Genomic DNA, 20,917 nt, shown 5'->3' on the forward strand with positions numbered 1-20,917 from the left:
CAGAAGAACTACAGTGGTGTCCCATAAAATGAGAGCACTATATAAAGTGCACAGTCTTTTAGCAGCCAAATGCAAAGAAATACACAAGTTTCACTCAGGTGCTGTTTGTTTTTGTTTTTTAGTGGTTACTAATGACAACCCCTAGATATGAGCCGTGCCTTAGGCAAAGCTGTGTAACACACGCACTTCCCTGGTAACATCCAAAGCTCCTTCCTACTTTGTCTTTGCATTCACATTCATTCTAGCCCCACTGCCCCAGGCCTTGTGATTTGCCCTAGTTACTCAGGGCACACTGGCTTCCCTTAGAAAAAGTAGCCTCAGTCGGAACCACCTCTCTGGACTTCTACTTTCTTGGCATATATTTCCGACCTGGATCCCTCTAGCCAAAACCACTACTGTTGTTTCTCTGACAGATAACTTGTACTGAGATATTAATGACAAGTTACATGATTACTTGTTTTCATATCATATACATTTGAAGCTTATTAGGGGGAGCTAGACATTTCAGTGCCTTCTAAGTGAACACTGGTGGAACATGGGGGAGAGAAAAGTCACTGAAAAAGTAATTTAGGAGTTGGCTGACCATCTATTCTACCCACACACAGGTATTCACCATTTCAAACATCCACCAAGGGGAAAAGAAGAAATAGAAAATCAGCATAAATTCTAGTTGTCAGAATTCCACTCAATTCACTAATTTAATGGATATGGTGCTGACGTCCAAGAATCTTAGTGTGGGGCGCTCATCTACATGTCAGTCTTGAAGTCAAAGGCTCTATAACTCCTTCAGAAATTAACTAAGTATAAATGCAAATATATTTTCAAAAACCTTTCTACAATTAAAAAAAAAAGGCTCTGTAACTTATATCCACTAGGATATAAGCTCCAGAAGGGCAAGGACCTCTTTTTGGCAACTGTAAACTCCGCGTCTCGCACTGAGCTCAATAAATATTTAGTGAACAAATTAATAATGGTAGTATGTTCTTGCAAACAACAAAATCCATCGCAGCTCATTTTCCCTGAAACAAGATAGAAATGACAATATTCACTGCCTAAGACTTTCGTGTAGGTTAAGATAGAGGGCATATGCAGAAGCTCCTGACAAGTCTTCAGGAAACAGCAAGCACCCTGTTATTTTCAGTGGACTATACTAACTGTGACGACAGGACCAGGAGATGTAACAGAGGGAAAATACAGTCAACCTTCAAGCACTCGTAACAGAGAAGGGTTCCTCTGCACACAGCTTGCAACACACAGATAATCTGGACCCTATACACCAACCAGGACATACACCACGGTAGGAAAACTGAGAGTGAAAAAGCAGAGTGGGAACGATCTACTTTGAGAGAACTAGGAATTCACTATACTTCCACTATGTAGCTAACCAGTGAGGGGGTAAGAAAGTAAAGGGCTTGGTCCTAAACTAACTCCAAATATCCCACAATAATCATAATCTGGTGATTTGGCATCACATGTGGTACTTGATAACAATCTCGCTAAGGATCCAGAACATTCAGTTTTGTCTCCAGCTCTCACAATGCTGACAAGCCATTAATCAATTTTGTGTCTTGGTTATCATTAAAGTAGTTCTAACCAACTACAGAGTTATTTATGACTAGTAATTGTGAAACATGGAGAACAGGAATGAAATAAAAAATATTCTCTAGGGTTTTGCCTAACTTTGAAACATGCCTCCATTTCTACCATATGCCGTAAGTATTCCTTCCCAATAAAGATTCAAACAAGTAAGAATTCATTTTCAAGGCAATTTGTTCTTGAATATATTGCTGTATCAGGTACTCTGTCAGATACTAACTTGTGTGATTTTGTTTGAGTTGTTATCTTACATACTCTAGTCCTTTGTGCAAAGTTCTACCATCCAATGTACAAATATTTTTAATTCTTTCTCCAATAGGAATTTAAAAAATTGTACTGAGTTGTTATCTTCTTTCGATTGGTCCCCTTTGTGAACACGTGAAATATTGAGCCAGAGCTTGGTGATGCAGTCAATGCCCTCAGAAGAGAATTTTCTCCCAAATGAGGATATTTCATGGGAAGAACAAGCTTCATTAGCACCAGAGTTTAAAATTGTGATTAGTGGTCAAGGCCATAATATTTGTCACAAAGAAACATGTTGCTAGTTCTCATCCTGAAAATTGAGAGCAGGAATATTTTTGGCATAGTGTCCAGTTTGACCCTTAAGTCTTCCTTCCAGTTACTTCATTATAGCCCATGGAGAGAATATGGTGCACAAATCATTGAGCTATCGGGTTCATCATAAAATACACCCATTTGATCACCCATGTGTGATTCAACACACATTAATTAAGTACCTATTATGTCTAGGAACTAGAATACAAAGATGAATAAGATAAGATCAAGTCTGTCTGTGAGAGAGACAGACTAGGAAGCAATTGCTCTACAGCATTCCAAGTGTGACCACTGTAGATAAAAAGTAGAATGTAAATGTAGAGAAACCAGAAAAGTTTCAGGAAAGTCATCACAGAGTGGTGACGACTGAGCTGAATATGAAAGAATCAACTGAATGTTTTTCAGACACACAGGTGATAAGGGAAGTTATTTGAATCAGCAAGAAAAGTATTATAAAGACATGAGCTGAGATATGCAAACTAACTTTGGGGACAGTGAGCAATCTATCCCCAAAAGGTGGCACTAAGACAGACAGGAAAGGTAACTGGAAAGGTGGATTAATGCCAAATTATAAATGTCCTTTATCAATCAACTCATAAATAAGTATTTTGGGTCACCTAACTATATATTAGATATTATCCTAGAAAATGTAGGCACAGCAGTAAACATGGCAGATAAGATCCCGCCCTAGATTCTAGCATATGACAGTCTAAGGAGTTTGGACCTTAATCTAAAAGCAACAGGTGAACAGGAAAAGTAGCACAAGCAGATTTAGAAATGTAACTCTTTGTCAAGAATGGATTAGAATAGAAGGAACTGAACATAGTGAGCTGAGTCAGAAGGTAACTTTAATAGACCAGGTGAGTCCTGCTGCTGTGATGTCTTCCATGAAATATGGTCTTCTTGAGCATGTATCTTCACCGAGCATTTATAGAAAATATTCATTCCAAAATATCATTATTAGTTGACTGAGTTCTCACAAAAGATGTGAGTTTATTCTCTAACCATAACAAATTTCTACACCAAGAACATATTTTTGTTGGATCTACATCACGTTGCACCATTAGCTACTCTCAGTCATCCTGACTCATTTCCTGAACTTGCAGTTGTTCCAAGAGAACCTCACTTTGTCCAAGAGAGTTGAGACAGGGCCAAAGAGACTAAAGCCACCTACCTATAAGGACCCAATGAATTCTCAATTTCCTGAGGACTTCCAAAAGAACAAACCAAGACTCTTTGAATTTAGAAAAAAGGAAACAGGCTACATTGGTTTTCCTCCTCTAATCCATCCTCCCTGAGATAATTAGGACCTCCAGGATCTATGATCCTCCAACTCCTGTACTCATTTGTACACATCCCAGAGTCTCGAGAATGGCCCAAAGCCTTGAAATTCATGAGAGAGGGTCCCAGAAATTCTTTTTTATATAGAACTTCACGCATTTTACATCTATTATTTCATGGGATCCCATTTACAAGCAATGGTATAAGGCAAATCATTTATCATCAGACCCATTTTAAAGATGAAGAAACTAAAAACAAGAGAAAGACTTTGACCTTAACGTATGTGCTAGTAAATATTAAAGTCAGAACTAGAACCCAGAACTTTTGACTTTTGGACCATATTCTTTGCCACTATTCTGTCTCTTTACCTATCAACATTTCTCTCTCCTATTCTATCTAAGAGCTGCATAGCAGTTATTTACCCTCTTAAGATTCATAAATAACCTCTTTTATGTTAACCTAGATTTCATGAAGCAATCACTCATATTTTCTAAAGCTAAAGGACTTCTATGTTAACCACTAAATAAAATTTCTTTCATAGAGATCCAAGATGGCAAAGGAGTAAGTGGAAGCTGCACTAACCTCCTCCAAGGACCAATCTGAAAATACAAGTAAATTGCAGAGAAATCATCCAGAATAACTAACTGAACACTAGCTGGAGAGAAGCCTTATAACCACGGACAGACAGAAGAAACCGCTTCACCAAACATGACTGGTAGGGAGCATGAAGGAGGCACAGGAGGGCTGACTGGGCTCCCACAGGCAGCAGCAGAAGTGCCAAAAGGATATTCCAGCACCTAAGGGTTTCCCCCGAGAGTGTGGGGTCTAAACCCCAAGCTAGGCTCCCCACCCTACAACACCAGAGCCAAAGGGAACCTAGATAACATTCAGCTGCAAAAATCAGCAGGGTTTCTGCCTGTCAGAAAGAAATGGCTGGAGCCTCAGAGAGCCTCTTAAAGGACCAACACAAAAAAAATTTTTGCAGCCACTTACCCTGGGCTCCAGCAGAGGGAGGGCAGAGTGGACTAGAGACACTTGAAGAGAGTCTGCAATTGGTGGCTTTGGGGAGAGAACTGAGGGAACTGCTACCCAGATCACTGTGCTGAGACATCCCCCATACTGCAGAGACCCTCTTACTCAGGCAGAGCACTCCTCTCCAAGTGACATCAGCCTGAGGGAAAGCAATAGCCCCACCCACAGGTATTACTCTGCTCACCCTGTGGTATTTGAGCTGGGCTGCTAATTACAGATTGGTTTTAACAACTGATCAGTTTAGCAGTTGATTAGTTTAACATCCAAGGCAGAAAATACAAAGAAGCAGCCAAAATGGAAGGACAAAGAAACAGACCCCAAATGAAAGAAAAAGAGAATTCTCCAGAAGAACTAGATGAAAAGGAGGCAAGCAATTTATCAGATACTGAGTTAGAGTACTGATTATAAGGATACTCAACAGTATGAAAAAAAGACATGGAAACCATAAAAAAGGACCAGTCAGAAATAAAGAATGCAATATTTGAAATAAATAATACACTGGAAGGAGTAAACAGTAGGTTACATGAAGTAAAGGATAGAATCTGTGTTTTGGAAGACAAAGTAGAAAAAAACACCCATACAGAGCAGCAAAAGATAAAAAAGAATTTTTTAAAAATGAGGAAGCTTAAGAAACATTGTGGACAACATGAAGTGTAACAACAGCTACATCATGAGAATAGCAGAAGAAGAAGAAGAGAGCAAGCAAGGGATCAAGAACCTATTTGAAGAAATAATGACCAAAAACTTCCCTAATCTGGTGGAGGAAAAAAGTAACAGAAGTCCAAGAAGCTCAGAGAGTCCCAAACCAGTTGGACCCAAAGAGGCCTACACTGAAACATATCATAATTAAAATGACACGGCTTAAAGACAAGGATAGAATAGTAAAAGCCACAAGAGAAAAGCAAGTAGTTACCTATAAGGGAGTACCACCAGGGATGTTCAACCTTTTGGTATCCCTGGGCCACAAGGAAGAAGAGAGTTGTCTTGGGCCACACATTAAGTACACAAACACGAACAAAAACTGATGAGCACAACAACGTTTTAAGTAAACCTATGAGTTTGTGTTGGGTCACATTCATAGTCATCCAAGGCTACATGCAGCCCACAGGCTGTGGGTTGGACACCCCTGATTATTAGACTGTCATCTGGTTACTCAACTAAACATTTCAGACTAGAAGGGAGAGGCATGAAATATTTAAAGTGATGAAAAGCAAGGACCTAAAACCAAGGTTACTTTACCCAGCAAGGCTATCATTTAAAATCGAAGGAGAAGGAACGGAAGGGGAAGGAGGAGGAGAAAGTGGAAGAGGAGGAGGAGGAGGAAGGAAAAGGAAGAAGAGGAGGAGGAGGAGGAAGAAGGAATAGAGAAAGAAAAAAAAGAGGAAAACAGTCTAACAATATGACATAATGTATATATCTACCAACAATCACCTTAAATGTAAATGGCTTAAATATTCCAACTAAAAGACATGGGGTAGCTGAATGGATAAGAAAATAAGACCCATATATATTCTGCCTCCAAGAGACCCATCTCAAGTCAAAACATACACACAGACTAAAAGTAAAGGGTTGGAAAAAAGGTATTTCATGCAATGGGAAAAGAAAAAAAAAAGCTGGCGTACCAGTACTTATATCCAACAGAATAGACACTAAAACCCAGGCTATAGTAAGAGACAAAGGAGGATACTATATAATGAAAAAGTAAACAATCCAACAAGAAGATATAACCCTAGTAAACATTTATGCGCCCAAAATAGGAACAGCTAAATATGTAAAGCAAATCTTGATGGACATAAAGGGAGAGAGATTGAAAGAAATACAGTCATAGTTGGTGATTTTAATACCCCATTGACTTCAATGGATACATCTTCCAGGGACAAAAATCACAAGGAGACAGTGGCCTTAAATGGCTCACTAGATCAAATGGATTTAATTGGTATCTTCAGAGCATTTCACCCCAAAGCAGCAAAATACAGATATTTTTCAAGGGCACATGTTTTCTAGGATAGACCACATGCTAGGACACAGAATACGTCTCAATAAATAAAAGAATATTGAAATCATATCAAGCATCTTCTCTGATCACAATGCTATGAAACTGGAAATCAATCACAAAAAGAATATTGAAAAACACACAAAGACATGGGGCTAAATAACATGTTATTAAACAGTGAATGGGTCAACAACAAGGTCAAGGAAGAAATCAAAAGACACCTTGAAACAAATGAAAATGAGAACACAAAAGTCCAAAATCTGTGGGACACTGGGGAAGCAACCCTAAAAGGGAAATTCATAGCATTGCAGGCCTATCTCAAAAAAAAAAAAGCTCAAATAAACAATCTAACTTCACACTTAAAAGAACTTGAAAAGAACAACAGACAATGCCCAAAGAGAGTAAAAGGAAGGAAATAATAAAGATCAGAGCAGAAATAATGAAATAGGGTCTAAAAAAATGATACAAAAGATCAATGAATCCAAGAGCTGGTACTTTGAAAAGATAAACAAGATTGACAAACCTTGAAAAAATGGAATTACCTTCTGGAGGGCAGGCCCCTTGTAGTACAGGCCTCCCCCAACTAGGTGAGTGTTCTAGGAAGCCATCTGTATCAGTGTACCGACTGGCATTGTTGTGAGAGGCTGCATTTGGCTTCAGTGAATTTTTTTTGAAGATTCTTTCAACTCATTTGCCCATTTCATGATGGGTGATTTAGAGTGCACCTGCCCACATTGAGCTGAGTGTTCAGCAGTTTTTGACCAAAAATGGCATGACCCCTGCACCCCACCCTCCCTATTCAAATTCACCCCAAGTGACTTTTTTTGTTTTCCCAGATGAAACAATTCCTCAAAGGGAAACGTTTTGCCAATGTGGAAGAGGTGAAATAAAAAATGGAAGAAGCAAAAGGCGTCAAAATCTACGAGTCCAAAAGCTGTTTTGAGCAGTGGAAAAAAAAAGTCTCAACAGGTGTATTGCATCAAATGGGAGAGTACTTTAAAGGTGACTGAAGTTTAAACATGTAAGAATAAATACACAATTTTTTATAAATAAATTCTGGTTTTGGGGGGGTTCCTCCCTCATAAATTTAAGATGTTTACAGACATCCAAGTGAAGTTGTTGTGCAGGCAGCTACGTACATAGACCTAGAATTGTGGGCCAGAAACAAAAGCGTGGGAACCATCAGCATAAAGACGGTATTTACAGCCAGAGAATTGCATCAAGGGAAGCAGGCTGACAGAAAAACAAAGACTACTAGGACTGAGTCTTGGAGAATGATACAGGAGACAGTAGCCCTCTTCGCCTTCTCAGACACTATTAATTTACCATGTACTGTGTTTATTTTTTGTAAACTCCAAGAATGTGAACTCGTAAGGGGAGGGATTTTTGTCTTCTCTGTTCTGTCCATTGATGTATCGAAAGCACACAGTGCAGTTCCTGCTCAGTTAGCATTCAATTAACATTTGGCCATAAAAATCTATGCATTATGCTTTTCATAGTTATTTTAGAAAATTTTCCACCTGTTGAGGTCTTTCTTTTCTTCTAAGTATATTACATATTTGCCTTTCATGTCTATTTCATTATCTATATAGAACTGAATAATATACAGGAAGGATCTAATTTCATTTTTCTTATATCTCTTCATTTCTACAGAATAAAGTCCAAGATTGTTAGCATGACATTGAAGGCCCTTCATGATCTCGAGCCATGTTCTCTCTCCTGGGCTGTCTCTCAGTGCCATCCTGTGGAGTCTCAGTTCAACTCTACTAATCTGCTCGCAATTCTTGAGCTCTGGCAATGCCATATGATATGCAAATCAGTGGAAAATGTGAAATTAATAAAAAATGAAATCAGGATTTGTGGATCATGTAACTGCACACCTAGAAAAATTTAAAAATCATTTGAAAAACAAAATTAACAAGAACTTACAAGAGCTAAAATATTTCATCCATTCAATTGATATTTGTAAACACTAAATTACATAAGACATGCTTATAATATTAACTGATGAAAACCTAATTCCAAATTGTACTTACCATATTTTTTAAACTAAGTTTAAAAGTTAAATATGGAATAAGTTATTTAAGAAGTATACTAAAGTGTAAATGGCCATGTGTTTTGATGGTCAAATTTGTCTCTATATCCCAAGTTTTATATGTGCAAGTTAGTTGTATAACTTAAAAAACTTAAATGAAAATATTTTATATTTGTACAGAAATGCTAATACCTCCCATTCCTGATCAAGAGAAGTTCCACCAAATTTCAAATAAGGCCTGGATAAAAATGGGAACCTTAGCTGTAATTTTACATCAGTCATAACTACAAAAAAATGGAACCATCCACCTAAGAAACTTTATTTGTGCCTAGAAAACACATATGCTCATTGTCATTAAGATTAACAAGCCTAAATAAAAAGGATATTCAGAGGGAAAACTTGTAAGACAAAAAATAACATTTATTGTACATATTCTCTGCTATAGCTAGGCACTGTGCTCATTACTTTAAATGCATTATCTCATTTTAATTCTCAAAGTACTCTACAACACAGTCATCATCTGCAGGAGTGCTTAAGAGAATGAATCCATGGCTTTCCATCTACGTATAGTAGAACCAAAAATATAGGTTTGTTTCTAAGTCCTAAAGCAAATATAGTAAGTCCTCATTTGATGTCAATAACAGGTTCTGCCACTTTAAGCAAAACAATGTATGATGAGCCCTGGCTGGTGTGGCTTGGTAGATTGATCACTGGCCTACAAACGAGAAGGTTGCAGGTTCGATTCCCGGTCAGGGCACATGCCTGGGTTGTGGGCCAGGTCCCCAGCTGGGGGTATGCAAGAGGCAACCAATTGATATCTCTCTTGCACATCAATGTTTCTCTCCCTCTCTTTCTCCCTCCCTTCCCCTCTCCCTAAAAATGAATAAATAAAATCTTTTTAAAAAACATAGTGTATAATGAAACCAATTTTACCATAGGATAATTGATACAAAGAAGACTTAAATTTCTATGGCATCTCATAAAAGTTACAATGAAATGACATTGAAAGAAACGACGTTATTCAAGGACATAGTGCACTCAGATAACATGAGCTTCTATTTTACAGCTGAAAGTGTTCCTGAAGACAACCTATCCCAACATTTTAGAGATAAAGAAATTCCAGTCCTCGGGCAGAAAAGAGATCTGTTGACGGTCACACATCTAAATAACGAATAACATCAATACCAGAATGACTGTCTCACCATTATTTTCACTATACCGCACTTCAATTCCCAACTGCTGAACTCAAATCAAAATAGCTGAATATTTGCCTTAAAAATATTACCCTGACAATATGCTCCTCCAAAATGGTTGTTTTTCTGGGAGACAATTTTAAAACTATATAGGCTCATATGACCACTCACATAATTCTGAACCCTGAGACCACATACTGGTAGATTATCTGCTTTTGGGCAACATCCACTTGAATAGGCAGCATGGCTTTCAATATATAAATTCTCTATTTCAATGGTTATGAAGCAGTTTTCCCTTTTGTTGCTAATAAATGAAAACACTGTATCTTCCATAAAAAATTTATTAGGTAATGCCATTCGTAAAAAGATTCAATTAAGTATATGAAATGTATTCCACTGTGACCTATATTGAGTTGTAATATGAGAAAATATAATCGTATTTTTGTTCTCAGCTCATCTCTGAAGAAAAAGATTGAATACCATTAAGAAAAACAGCTCTGCTTTCCGAAGTAGAGACCCAGAGGAATCTATGAGAACTGCATAGGGCATAAGGTGGCAGAGGGAAAGACCACTGATGCTGTCTCACATCTTACACACACATACACACAGAGGGAAAGAGAGAGAAAGGGCATTCCTGTAGTATCCCTTCCTTTTGAGATTGACCACAGTTAATTTTTTTAACTAACACACAGGGGAAATATTACAGCATTCATTCATTTTTGACTAGAGACCCAGCAAAGATCATGCCCTAATCCAAGGTTCATCAGCCGAAAATCACAGCTAAATTCTCTCAAGCCTTACTTAAGCAATGCCACTGAAATACCTGTCCTCTCTTCCTCTGAAGATATAAATCTCTCATCTGCATCTTGCATCGTAGATTCTTCTAGACTCTAGCTACACTCCCCCCTCTGTGTGGAGAAAACCCCACTGCAGCAACAGCAGGCCATCCACACTCTGACTGAATAGCCTCAAATGGTGGAAGACTCAGTTACTTCCTGTGGCAATCTGTGCTTTGTTGGGGCAGCTCTGGTAGGATGTTTTCCTTGTATTGGTCCCAGAGAGCCTAGTAATGTTTGCTTCATGTTGCATGGGTTGTTCGACATGCCCATCTCCACAGTATAGTAGTCAGTAACCTCCACGTGAATGGCTGCTTTGTTCTCTCATTCATTCCATTTGCCCAACATTTCCTACATGCTTGCACACTCTGTAGAACCTTCATGTTCAATCATTATACATACATACAGCAAAAAAATCAGGCATAGGCATTTGAGATTTTAATATTTTTGTCCTCTGTGAAGAATTTTCTTTCCATCAGGCTTTTTCAAGTATTGATCTACAGACTGGTTTCATCAGAATTACTAGGGAAATCAATTTTTTTTAATACTGATTCCACCCCTAAAAAATTATGATTCAGAAAAATCTGGAAAGTCAATTTTTTTTTAATTTTAAGGAGATTCTGATACACATCTCGAGTTTCGGAACCACTGGTCTAAATAACTTCTAAAGTCTCGTCCAGAGTCTCTTTAGTATTCTACAACTGAGAATTACTACCTTGCTTATTAGTATTTACACCCACGGTGCCCACTGATTGTGAATACCACCCGACAACAGTGAGGACTTCTCACTGCCCATGGGATACAGGGGTTTTGTTTTTGGAATTTTTTAAAAAGATTTTATTTATTTATTTCTAGAGAGAGGGGAAGGAAGGGAGAAAGAGAGAGATACATCAATGTGTGGTTGTCTCACATGTGCCCCCTGCTGGGGACTTAGCCCTAGGCATGTGCCCTGACTGGGAATCAAACTGGCAACCCTTTGCTTCACAGGCTGGCACTCAATTCACTGAGCCACACCAGCCAGAGATTAGCATTCAGAAGTTTCCTGGGGACTGCTAACTGTGAAGTAAGGAAAAGAAGCAGAACTGAGCAGAGTGAGACACTAGGCTAAGCTACTATCTCAAGAAAGACTTCAGCTGACTCGTATGGAGCTAAGGCTGGAGCAGCTCTTCAGAGTTGTTTTGAGTTGGGATGAGGGGGTTGGGTCTTAATACCTGGTACCAATCTGTTATTGGATGCTTCCCCCAGGAAGGGAACATGAACTTGGTGAGGTGGCTTTTTGCAGGCAAGAGCAGCCAAGAGCTGAATAAGTTCCTCAGTTCTAAAGGGTCCTAAGCACAGATCACAACATCAAGTCACCTACTTTCACAGGAAAGCAAAATGCACAGAGTTAAGCCAGAACATTTCTCAGTAGAGAACCAACAGTTTTTAAGTTGCCAAAAAGAACACGTTATTATCTCTCACTTCCTCCCATTTCAAGTGCTGGATATTTATGGAATGATTCACCACTGAAAGAAGCATGAATTTCTCTGTGGAATCATTTCTAATGCCTTAAATGGCACTTCTAGGGCCACTTTGTGTTTATAGTTTTAATCAATAAACTGCCTACAAACTGGTCATTTTGCTTGTTTAAGAGATTTGTAATTAATATATGCATTTCTCCCTTAATGTGTTTCTTTGGGAAGAGAAAGGAGAGTTCTCGGTTTTTATGACAGTCACGGCCCTTTCCAAGAGGGTTGTAATGAATAATCATTACAATTTCTTGGGAGCCAGGAAATGGCCCTTTTCCCTAACTTGCCTGATTCCATAGAAATATTAGACAAGTAGAACAGGTGAGATCATATCCTGAAACCTCGAAATCAGACAGGGCCCTTTGGAGGTCTCATAACCAGCTATACGAAGTGGATGGGGCTATATATCAGATGCTAAATAGTACATTTGGAGTCAAATATCCTTGGCCTGAATTCTGCCTCTGCTGCCCTTAGCTTTTGCTACTGATGACGTCAGTAAGTCTGAGTTCCAGCTTGCTTGACTAGTAAAATAGGGATGGCATTACCTCCATCAAAGGTGTCATGATGATGGCACAGAAATATATGACGTAAGGAATTTGCACACACATGCAGTCATCACCCCTGTCGGGCAGTCCTCCACCATTTCGTGTCTCTACACTCTCTTCATACCCAGCACGTAAGCAACTCGAGGGGCATTTTCCTAAATCTGCAGTTCAGACACATCGCGAACCTTGCAAATGACAGTAAAAACCACTACTAACCGCCAAGTACTATGGCAAGCGCTTTACATGCATTGCCAAATTCAATTTTTCAGACAATTCTATAGATTTTTTTTTTTAGTTTAGCTTCATTTTTTATTTTATTGTTGTTCAAGTACAGTTGTCTGCATCTACCCCCGCACCACTCCCCCCCCCCGCACCCCAGCCACCCCACCTCCCTTCCAATTCCCACTCCCCTTGGTTTTGTCCATGTGTCCTTTATAGTTGTTCCTGAAAACCCTCCCCTTCTTTCCCCCCATTACCCGCTCCCACCTCCCCTCTGGTTACTGTCAGTTTGTTCTTAATTTCAATGTCTCTGGTTATATTTTGCTTACTTGTTTGTTTTGTTGATTAGGTTCCACTTAAAGGTGAGATCATACCATACTTGTCTTTCACCACCTGAATTATTTCACTTAGCACAATGCTCTCCAGTTCCATCCATGCTGTCACGAAGGGTAGGAGCTCCTTCTTTCTGCTGCATAGAATTCCATTGTGTAAATGTACCGTAGTTTTTTGATCCACTCATTTACTGATTGGCACTTAAGCTGTTTCTAGCACTTGAATATTGTAAATAATGTTTCTATGAGCATTGGGTTGCATAGGTACTTTTGATGTTTCAGGATTGCAGCTGGGTATTTAAGAAATTTGACAGGCTGAGTCAAATATTCAAAGAATCCACTTGATTTGTGACAAAGGTAACACAAAATGAATTAGGAAAAACTGGTTTTTCATCAATGTTGTTGGGCCACAGCATATACAAAAATGAAATATTTGAATCCTAATCCTCGGTCTTATACCACATGCAAATATAAGTTCCAGATGTATTGCAGATCTAAACTGGCAAGAAATTTGAATCAGCTCTTTGCAAAAGAGAATATCTGAAGAGTCAGTGAATGTATCTAAAGGTGCTTTTTATTATATTCTTTTTAAAATTTTTGTTCAAATACACTTGTCCCCATTTTCCCACATTATTCTCCCCTGCCCTCCCCCTGCCCCCCTTGTCTTTGTCCATGGGTCCTTTATACATGTTCCTTGACCTGACCTCCCCCTTTCTGTCCCCGTTACCCCTCTCCCTCCTCCCCTCTGGTCACTGTCAGTTTGTTCTTTATTTCCATGTCTCTGGCTCTATTTTGCTCAGTTGTTTGTTTTATTAATTAGGTTACACTTATAGATGAGATCATATGGTATTTGTTTGAACTTCTTTAGTTGAAACACAAATTAAAACCACTGTGAGACGCCACTACCACGTGCCAGTATGGCTAGAAAAAAAATGAAGGAGAATACCAAGAACTGGCAAGGACAACAAGCAAGTGGAACAGATACACATAAAAGCACTTTGGACAAATGAGTCAGCAGTTTCCACCAAAGATGCTTACCACATGCCTCAGAAGTTCCACTCCTAGGCATGTACAGAAAGAAATGTGCAACTCTGTTCCCTACAAGACACTTACAAGAGTGTTCATAGCAGTGTTATTAACTTTTCATACAAAGAATACTATAGAGCATTGAGAATGTACAAAGTATTGTTACATACAACAGGCATAAATTTCATAAACAATGTTCAGCTAGTAACAAAGACAGAGGAAGTGCATTCTGTATGATTATGCTAATATAAATGCGGAAGCAGGGAAAACTACCCAACCACGTAGAAGTCAGGGTGGTGGTTACATGTGGGGTGGCTGTACCTAGGAGGTTATTCCAGGAGGGCCTGTGGGTGTCTGGTCACAGTCTGTTTCAGGTCCTGAGTACAACCGCCTTCACTTTGTGGGCATTGACTGAGCTCTGCGTGATGGTCTGTGTACTTTTCTGTACGTACGTGGTACTTCAATAAAACATGTATTTCTAAAAAATTTCCACAGCACTCCACAAAATAGAAGGGTTTTTGTTTGTTTGTTTTTTCCCCACAAAAAATGAGGAATCTCAAGAACTCCTAGCTCAGGTATGAAGCCAACTAAACCGCTGCCCACTCACAAATGACAGCGGCCGCAGCCCACACGTTTCCTAAAGCTGGTGTATTTGCAACATTCAGCTGCACCACTTACGAGCAGTTTTCCCGTTCTATCTGGCTTTCCTCATTCCTTGTCCCCTTAAGTCTGTGTTTTGTTTTTGCTTTCCTTACACAGTTCTGATGCTGATGAGACCAGACTTGAGTGGATCCCAGAAATTCATTTCAGGTGTCTTAATGGCAATGGTAGCTGTGACACAATTGCAGAAAGGCAATTTGCCATCCAAGTCTACCAAGAAAACACAAAACTAGTTATTTAGGCGCACGCCCATCTGTATTCTTTAAAAGGTAAGCATAGTTTACTTTTACTCCTGCATTCTTATTTTAAAATCCCATTGATGTTCATTGTGTAATTTTAGTGTTCTGCCAAAAAACATTATGAATTCCTACTGCAAATTGGAATAATTGTTAGATAATTATTCCTTTATTCTTCACTTTCAAGGTTAAAAACAGCATTGCTTTAACTTCACATTTTATTAAATGTTGTGTTGCTGCTCCACATCCCTCATGGCCACAACTGTAATTCTTTTCATGACCAGGAATGGCACAGATTACAATATAAACAGTAAATTTTATTTAAAACATAAAATGAATCACACCATGGAAAAATGAAGGATAAAAAGAAAAAAGATGAACCCCCTGAACCCCCAAATAATAATAATGAAATAAAAAATGGAATCACACCATGAAGGACAAATAAAACGAAGACAAAGTTAAAGAGTGGAGGTAAAACAAATTCTTCCAATGGGAGAGAGATAGCAGGGTCAACACGTAGCTCTAGAGCTGACCCTGATACATTTTCCAGAGGCAGCCCCTCCTCTGGGGCAGGAACCAGAGCAGGTTTGAGGGATGGGTCTTCAGGCAGGGCTGGTGGGGCCTCAGTCAGGTCAGGAGGTGCTGCACAGGCGGGCCTGGGCTCCGGAGCTGCAACTGGAGCAGCTGCTAGAGGTGGCATGACCTCTGGAGATGCACACCCTGCAGGTCTGCAGCACCCCCTCCCCGGTCTGCTCCTGCATCGGGCTCCTCAGCATATACAACACGTGTTGAAGCAGGACCCAACTCTGCCTCCTGGGCTCATTCTGAAGTTGCAAGAGGAGAAAAGATTACCCACTGGCCTGCATTTCCATGTGCCCCCACAGACAGAACACAGCCAGAGCCTTCCAGAGCAGCCGCAGCCCAGGGCCAGCCCAGGTTGACCTCCCCACCAGCAGTCCAGCAGATGGGTGCTCTGAGGCCAGTCTTTGCTCCTGGTCAACCTCTGCAGGTGCTCCCTAAGTGTCTGGAACTGACCCAACCCCATAAGCACACATCAGCCTCCCTCCCCTATGCCAACCCCACCTTCCCCGCCTTTTCACCCTTGGGCTCTGCCTCCCTGGGCTCCAGGTCATCGGGCTCAGTTCATTTAACAGGGGCGCTGTGCTCCAGGTTGCAGTTGGAAATCATGAGTTGTCTTGAGATCCTGGGTGCCTTCAGGGGAGGGGTCCTCCTCCGTCCATCCAGGGGCCCTGGTTTCCCAGACCCCCAGGTGGCCACAGTCACTTCTGGCCTGCTCCGGCCCTTGCTGCTGTGGCACACCTGCCCGTCACTGGTGGAGACGGGACAGAGTCTTCATCAACCGGCTGCTGCACCTCCAGCGGCCTTGGGAGGCGGGCAGACAGTGAGCTGGGTAGGGGAAGTCTTAGAATGTTCTTGCTTGGTGTAGTAAGGTCACTGGTCATCAGGAAGCAAAGTCACTGCTCTTGTCTGAGGAGGTGCTCGGGGTAAGGGACCCAGGCAGTGACCTCACAAAAGAGTCTGAGGGAACTTGGAACCCTGGTAACCAGGCAACCACGTACTAAAGCTGCCCCTACCCTGGTCATTTGCCTAGGGACGTTTGGAGGGTGAGGATGCTTTGTTGTTGTGTCCAGACGTCCGAAGGCCCTGGCCCCTCAAGAGGAGGCACTGTGAAAAATAAAGAACGCCACTGGTGGAGGGCTCATGGAAAACGAACATGGCCCTTTACATGGCGTAATACAAAGGTAACGCAGGGAGGACCAGGGTGGCTTTGTTCCGGCCAGGCCACCACTCAGATCACACCTGAGCAGCCCTAAGACCCCTACTTGTGTGAGTGTGTGAGTGTGTGAGTGTGTGTGAGTGTGTGTGTGTGTGTTTAAGGCGGTTCATGTGGGTAGATCTGCCCCAAGCAGGAGCTGATGAGAACACTGGTGGGCCGCTCATGCTCACACACCGCGTCAAGCCAGGCAGGGTGGATGTGGAGTATATGGATGGGGCCCTCTGCACGAGGTTTATCCCGAGCCCTGGAGGTGAATCTAACTTTCCTGGTGGGGGCCTGTGCAAACACAGGGCAGGGCCTGACGCTGAAGCGGAAAGTCCAGTGGGAAGAAGCAGCAGCGACTAGGGTCAGGTAGGGCTGGAGGCCTCCCAACTGGCTACCAGTCACTGTCATTACAGAATTCAACACCAGAAGTAGAAGAGGAGGGGATGGAGGCTGTTGTCCTGGGCGGCAGACAGCACTCTGGAGAACCAGGTCCCTCATTCCAACATGATATGCCTCAGATGTCAAAGTTACTGTCATTACAGACTTCAGCTGCAGATCTACAGAAACAGGCAGCGCAGGAAGAAGCAGGGCCCAGCTCCTCCATCGAGAGCAAAGAGCTCCAAACCAAGGACACCCAAGGTAACCCTGAAATCCCTGTCGCCACCCAGGATCCTGGGCTCCCAGGGCCCTTTCATGGAAAGAAAAGAACATGTTGCCTGAAGCTGCCCAGGCTCCACAGAAAGAGGGTTACAATCCCAAAGTAGAGCAACTTACCCACATGAAACAAAGGGCCAGACGACCTGAATGCCAAAGAGATGGAGTCAAAGGGTGAAAAGGTGGGGGAAGTAGGGGTGGATGGGAGCAGGTCAGAGAAAAAGTGAACACTAAAATGCACGACCAAAAATCAAAGACTGGCTCTAACCAGCTATGTACTAAATCCTCCTCCTAAAGGGCATCGGGGGGATACCATGTGAGTGGTGTCTCTGGAAGGCTCTGGCTGAGTTCTGTGTTCATGGGGCCATTGAGATGCAGGCACATGAGTGGTATCTTCTCCTCTCAAAACTTCAGCACCTGGCCAGATGGAAGCCCACAACAGTGAAGATCCCAGCCCCCTCACCACTGGCGAGGGGCAGGGTGTCCCATCCACCCAGGGCTCACTGAAGGAAATGGTAGCAGGTCGTGGTTAGCAGTCAGGGAAACCATGTCTCCCCAGCTGCCCAGAATATGCCTTGACAGCTCAAGGACACCGAAGAAACAAGAAGACTCCTGTGGCCCAGGTGGAGCAGGCCGCCGCCCCTTAAGCAGCCAAAACACAAGAGCAACTGACACAGGAGTCAGGGCCAAAAGGTTCGAGTTGAGGGAGGTTGTGGTGGAATGGCAGAGTAGTTGGTGGCCATGTTATCGGGAAGAGTAGGTGCCAGACATGGCAAGCACTCAAGCCACTGGCCAGGGGCAAAAGCAGGCCTCAGACCATGAAATACACTGCAATGTCTGTGGCAGGGCGTCCTGGTGGGGGTCGTTATGAGCAGCATCTCTGGGTAGCTCTGGCTCTGTTCTGTGTTTGTGGGGACATTAGGATGTAGGCATGAGAGTGATTATCTTCTCCTCTCAAACTCCACCACCTGGCCAGATGGAAGCCCCCAAGAGTAAAGATCACAGACCCATCACCAGTGGTGAGGGGCACCGTGCCCCATCCAACAAAGGCTCACTCAACTCAGCAGTTGCGGGTGCATCTGGGACACCATGTCCCTCAACCACATGGGATATACCATAGCCTGGAAGGCTCAAAAGTGCCATGGAAACAAGAAGACTCCTGTGGCCCAGGTGGAGTAGGCTGCTGCCCCTCCCGTAGCTGGCTCAAACTAGCAAAGGACCCAGGAGTCAGGGCCTAAGGGTTCGAGTTGGAGGCAGGTCCATGTGGGATGGTAGAAGAGGTGGTAGCCAGCTTACTGGGAAGAGTATGTGCCAGAAACACAGCAAGCACTCGAGCCACTGGGCAGGGGCAAAGACGGGCCTCAGACCATGAAATCTGCGGGACTATCTGCAGGAAGGGTATCTTGGTGAGGGTCGTTATGAGCATCATCTCTGGGTGGCTCTGGCTCTGGCTCTGTTCTATGTTTGCAATATAGGCATGTGAGTGGCATCTTCTGTCACAACGCCAGCACATAGCCAGATGGAAGCGTCCAAGAGTGAAGATCCCAGCCACTTCACAGGTGGTGAGGGGCACCGTGCCCCATCCACCCAAGGCTCACTCAACTTAACGGTTGTGGGTGGCGGTCATCCATCTGGGACACCATGTCCCTCAACCACATGGGATATGCTACAGCCCTCGAAGGCTCAAGAGCACCATGGAGAAAGAAGACTCCTGTGACCCAGGTGGAGCAGGTTGGACCACAAGAACAACAGTTCCAGGACTCAGGGCCTAAGGGTTAGAGTTGGGGGAGGTACATGTGGGATGGTGGAGGAGTCGGTGGCCAGGTTATCGGAAAGAATAGGTGCCAGACACAAAGCGAGCACTTGAGCCCATGGGCAGGCACAAAGATAGGCCTCAAACCACAAAATCTGTTGGACCCTCTTCTGGGAGGGAGTCCAGGATGGGGACCTCATGAGTGGTGTCTCTGCAAGTCTCAAGCTGTGTTCTGTGTTTTGGGGCCATGGGATGTAGGCAGGAGAGTGGTATCTTCTCCTCTCACAACTCCAGCACATGGCCACATGGAAACCTGCAGGAGTGAAGTTTCCAGCCCCCTTACCAGTGGTGAGGGGCAAGGTGAACGATCTATCCAGGGCTCACTCAAGACTGCTGCCATGGAATGCAGACACCCATCTGGTGACCCAGGACCCTCCAGTGACTGATACGCCCAAGACGTCCAAGTCTCGGGGGCAACGTACAAAAAAAATTCCTCTGTGGCGATAGTGGAACAGGCTGCTTTCCCTCCTGATAGAGCAAGACACACAGGAGTCCAGGGTGAAAGAGAAGAGTTGGGGCGAGGTCCTTGTGGAATATCAAAGGCGTGAGTGGCCAGCTTACTGGGAAGAGTAGGTGCCAGACACACAGTGAACTCTCGAGCTGCTGGGCAGGGCCAAAGACAGGCCTCAGACCATGAAATCTGCTGGACTGTCTGCAGGGAAGGCATCCTGGTGGGTGACATTATGAGCAGCATCTCTGGGTGGCTCTGGCTCTGTTCTGTGTTTGCAAGGCCATTGGGATGCAGGCATCTGAAGATATCTTCTCCTCTCTCAACTCCAGCACCTGGCCAGATGGAAGCCCCCATGAGTAAAGTTCCCAGCCCTCATCACTGGTGGTGAGGGGCAGGGTGCCCCATCCACCCAGGGCTCACTCAAAGTAGTGATCGCTGTCTGCGGTCAAGAGTCTCAGGAACCACATCCCTCAACCCTCCCAAGGTATTCTACTGACCTGGATGCCTCTTGGGCATGATGGAAACAAGAAGCTGGTCCACATGGAGCCGGCTGCTGCCCTCATGCAGCTGTACCTACAATACTTGCTTGAAATATCCTCCCTTGATCCTGCCCTTGTTCCTGCCAAGGACGAAGATATGCATCTAGAAAATACCCTAGACTCAGTTCTAGAACTGATTTTTATTAACTACCCCACTCCCCCGAAATTGTTTTATATAACCTTTGTGACCTTATTCTTCCAGTTTCTTGTTTCTTTGATTCAGGGTGGGCTTCTATGGAATTATTAAATAAAACATTTTGTTATATCTTGTGCCATTTGTATGATGTACATGCTGTGCATCACTTCTATCAATTTGATGATGTTCTGTCTCCCCCAAAGAAAACCCTTCACCAAAAGTGCTATGCCCCACTCCTGTCCCCTGGCAACTCCTGATCTGTGTCTTTCTTTTCCTCTTCTGGATGATTCCTATAGATGGAATGTTACAGTAGGTACCTTTTTGCCTTGCTCACATATTTTTGGTATTTAAAGAAATATCCCAGATGGATTATAGATCAGATATAAAAAAAAATGAAGCCCTCTGGGTTATGTGTGCATAATGTCGAGGTAGAGACATCTTTGTTAATTATGTCCACAGTGCTGGAAGCCAGTCACGCAATGGCTGGCTCTTTC

General features: G+C 42.7%; 1 long non-coding RNA gene across 1 annotated transcript in view; it reads right to left on the minus strand.

Moving 5' to 3' along the window:
• Window positions 1–13,864: 13,864 nt before the first annotated feature.
• The window catches only part of LOC139440804 (uncharacterized), a 28,722-nt gene continuing 21,669 nt past the window's right edge, over window positions 13,865–20,917 (minus strand). Inside the window, exons 3-4 of the long non-coding RNA XR_011651037.1 lie at window positions 20,246–20,367; window positions 13,865–20,080 (exon numbers count right to left, since the gene is read on the minus strand). This is a non-coding gene — a long non-coding RNA (uncharacterized lncRNA). The remainder of the gene's footprint in view (window positions 20,081–20,245; window positions 20,368–20,917) is intronic.

Source organism: Desmodus rotundus, chromosome 3, assembly GCF_022682495.2.
Source record: "Desmodus rotundus isolate HL8 chromosome 3, HLdesRot8A.1, whole genome shotgun sequence".
In the NCBI taxonomy this organism is placed as follows: Eukaryota; Metazoa; Chordata; class Mammalia; order Chiroptera; family Phyllostomidae; genus Desmodus; species Desmodus rotundus.